Here is a 4,272-nt window from a genome sequence, read left to right as displayed (position 1 = left end):
GAAGAATGAATTTTAGAGGTGAAATCCCTTCAACCCTCTACATCCATCTCAATCCCACTTTCTGTTACCACTTAATAAAAACCAACATTGATGAAAGATAAGCAATAGGTAACAACAACAAAGGTCTATCACAAAGATAAGAGATAGAAGACACATAGACAAGGATATAGATGAAGGAGAAACTAAATTTAAGTGAAATAGGGAATAAGTGAGAATCTATTGTAGAATACTCTAACTAATAAGAAAATTAAGTTAAAGTGGGTATCTACCAACTTTGCCGATAACTGATTTTTATCGGAGAACCTAACTGATCACTGTTAGTAAGGTCTTTCCTCCTGAATACATTTTTTCATCCATAAGACTCAAATCCAAAACATTATTTAAAGCAACCAAGCTTAGTTTCCCTCATAATTGTAGTGAAGTGGGAAAGCATTTAGTAACACAGAAATTGCCTACAAAAATAATTAATGTGTCATGATTTAAGAATTGGTAGTAACAAGTCTTCAATGCTATAGGAGGATAAAAAAAATTATATTGATAGTAATTATTATATTGACAAAGAATTTGCTTTGAAGTTAAATAAAATCCAAAAGATTCAACAACAAAATAAATATGACACTGAAACTTATCACCTAAATCAACAATAAGTGAAACTTATTAAGGGTTTAACATCATTTTCATTACCGTAGTACATCTTATTGATCTTTTCCAATGATGTACATTAAATGATTCTTCTCCGAGATCATATTTAATAGCCATATCTTTACAATTTGTCGGTAGACATATTGAAGTTTTACTGATTTTTTTTTACCTTCTAATTGCTACATTACATTTAAATGTTTTTAAATTTGGATAGCATATTGTGAACAAAATTTGATGCTCTAAATAAAACATGTCTTCCTTCCTCTTTCTCAACATTCATTCTATTTGTGGTGCGAACATACAATAGTAAAATTGTTTCAAACATAACATTGCTATGACATATTGAAATAATAATTTTAGACATTGCTTGCACGCTTTAACAATTACTATAAAGCAATACATATCTTTATAAAGTATCTAATTGAAAGATTACATGATTTGAATATGAATTGAAATATATTTTTCCCAAATCCTACATATGTCCATAAAACATACATAGATATGTTTTGGAAAACTGTCTTAATTGCGGTCACTCTTAACTCATCATAATTATGGTGGGTAGTTCTGGGCAAAAGAAGATGTTGAAGTCTCACATCAGTTTGAGATAGTGTCGAGATAGATTATATAAGGGGGACATTACTTACCTGAAAAGTCAATTTTGTAAGGTTAGGCTCAAGCTCAAAATGTAACATGATATCAAAGCTTAGCTTAGATCCATTGGTGGGCCATTTGCATTTGTCACACTTTAGGTGGGTAGCCTTGAGTGGGAGGGAGAGTGTTGGATAGTCTCCTTAATTGCGATCACCCTTAGGCCACCTAGTGGTGGGTAGTCATGGGCAAAGGGGTGTGTGTTGAAGTTCCACTTCAGTAACAAATAGATCTGAGATAGAATATATAATAAGGAGTAATCTTCACCTTACAAGTTGATTTTGTAGGATTGAGTTAGGTCAAAACCCAAATTATAACAATATGAAAATCATATTTCTACGCTTTATGGTTTTTTTTCGTTGATAAACTCCAACAAGGCTTAAGTCACCTAATGATATTATTTTATATAGTTTTTTTAATCCACCACCTTTCATTACTATGTATGTTCGCTACCAAGCCATCTTTCATTTTCTAGTATTAGGAATTTTGTTACATTATTGATTCTTCAAACAAGAGAGGTTTTGTGCTTCATAGCTTTCAATCTGTTGTTATTCAGATATTGGTTAGCTTACACCTTTCCTGACCATTTATAAATAGAGGCTCAGCTCATTGTACTATTTAATTTTTCACATTTCAATAAAACTCAGAATTCTCTCTGTACTTTTTCTCTCAGCTCGCATCTTTTCTAATAATCTTCCTCAACTTATTGAACTTTATTATGGTATCAAAGCTGCTTTGTTCCTCGTGCCAGATTGTCCCTTCAATCTACTTTACGTTCCCTCTGTCCTATATGAAGACCCATCTGAGCATCCTCTGATAGTACAATCTCTTTAGACATATCAATGTCTCCTAAACCAACCAATGGCACTTATACCTATTCCTCTAGCTGAGGTCTAGACCATGATCAACCTTCCCCAGTGCAGACTTCTACCAGATCCAGGCTTGCAATTTGACCTTGAACTACCCATTGTCCTACGGAAAGGTGATCATTCTACCTGTAACCCATCTGATTATGTTACGTTAAGTTATCACCGTCTTTTTTCCAAAACTACCCTTCATTGGAACTTGATATCATGAATAAAAAAAAGTCAATAAAAATAGAATATCAGTTAGTTGAGAGGGTTTTAGGGATGGTGTCATTAAATAAGGTAAAAATAGCTAGAAAAAAATTATATTTTGTTCCATAACTCACAATTTTTTTTGCTCATATTTGACTCTAAAGAGTATATATATAGTAATAATTATTTAACATTTATGAAAATATTAGAATAGCGATCATCTCGCTATCTACTATCTCATTTTTCTGTGGCAGCCGCTCCACACCGCTATCCATATCTTGTATTAGAGCTATGAACTCTAACTCTATAAATACATTTACTAAGAAATTTAGCTTTTATCTAATCTTCAATTTCTTAACTGCCCAACGTTATTATAAAGCAAGACATTAATGTAAAGCAAGATACAAGACATGATATAACATGAAACTGATACCAACCTCACCATAACCAACACTTCCCTCTTCAAGCACTAAAGATAAAATAAATCCTTCTCTATAGAATTCCTTACAACTATCACTAACAAATGTTGATGTTGGCGGAGCTTCAAGTGCAATTCTGCCACACAACCAATACATCCAATCCAAGGAAAAGAATCAAAAGAAAGGAACATCCAAATAAATTAGAAATTAGAATCACTGTGCAATGTGAAAACTCACCTATATTTAGAACACTGTATTTCACGGATTTTGTATAAACAAAACTTGTCCTTTATAGAGCCTTGACTGAAAATCCATGACAGGAAACTTATGGTGTGTTAAGTAGTTTGGAGTTCAATTTTTTTCAAAATGCTGAGTCAAGAAATGAAGGTGTTGGCAAAGACTTGTTCATTAAGTCAACAAAATATTAAATAAGCAAAATGCAAATTAAACATGTGGAAATTGGCATTGGCATTAATGGAACTCTCAATCTCAACCATACAGTCCATTTGCTCATGTTGTGCTACACACATAGCTTCTTTAAGTTCTGCCTTTGTCTTCACATGCAAATGTTTGACGCTGCATGTATATTGATTTTTTCCTTAGGAAAGAAAAGGTAGCATTGGTATAACATGGTGTGAATATCAAAATAATTGGGAAAAATATTTAATTTCAAAGAAAATACAAAATTTAATATGTGTGTATGTAGATTAGATAAATAGATTACAACGCTTTTGCTTAATAGTTCTGCCTTTGTCTTCACATGCAAACCCTAATTAGTCAAATACTTGTAAACCCTAATATGTCAAGTAACAATAAACACTAATCTGTCAAATAACCCTAAATCATGATTAATCAAGTAACTCTAAATTGTCAAATAATCCTAAATCCTAATTGGTCAAGTAACACTAAACCATAATTTTTCAAATACCCATAAACCCTAATTAGTCAAGTAACCCTAATTTGTCAAATAACCCAAAACCCTAATTGGCCAAGTAACACTAAACCCTAATTACTCAACTACCCATAAATCTTCATTAGTCAAATACCCCTAAACCCGAATTTGTCAAGTAACCTAAACCTTTATTTGTCAAATATCCCTAAACCCAATTAGTTAAGCAACCATATTTTTTCAAATAACCATAAACCCTAATTGGTCAAGTAACACTAAACCCTAATAAGTCGAGTACAATAAACCCTAATTAGTCAAATATCTCTAAAGCTAATTTGTCAAGTAACCCGTGAATACTAAATTTTCAAATACCCGTAAACCCTAATAAATCAAATAACCGTAAATTGTCAAATAACCCTACACCCTAATTGGTCAAGTAACACAATATTTTAATTTGTCAAATAGCCCTAAATCCTAATTTGTCAAATAACCCTAATATCTAATTGGTCAAGTAACACTAAACTCTAATTACTCAACTGCACATAAATCCTCATTAGTCAAATACCCCTAAACCGTAAACACTAAGTTATCAAATACCCGTAAACCCTAATAAGTG

The 4,272-nt window shown here is 32.1% G+C and overlaps 1 long non-coding RNA gene across 1 annotated transcript; it reads right to left on the bottom strand.

The window, feature by feature from the left end:
• Window positions 1-2,705: 2,705 nt before the first annotated feature.
• On the bottom strand, window positions 2,706-3,357 carry LOC102670312 (uncharacterized). Its single transcript, XR_003266548.2, has 3 exons — window positions 3,218-3,357; window positions 3,005-3,070; window positions 2,706-2,903 (listed from the first exon to the last, which is right to left on the bottom strand). It is a non-coding gene; the product is annotated as an uncharacterized lncRNA (long non-coding RNA).
• Between the last annotated feature and the right edge of the window lie 915 nt (window positions 3,358-4,272).

This window comes from Glycine max, chromosome 3 (genome assembly GCF_000004515.6).
Source record: "Glycine max cultivar Williams 82 chromosome 3, Glycine_max_v4.0, whole genome shotgun sequence".
Lineage (NCBI taxonomy): Eukaryota > Viridiplantae > Streptophyta > Magnoliopsida > Fabales > Fabaceae > Glycine > Glycine max.
Note: the sequence above shows the minus strand (reverse complement) of the source record. Positions and strands in the feature narration are given on the sequence as shown.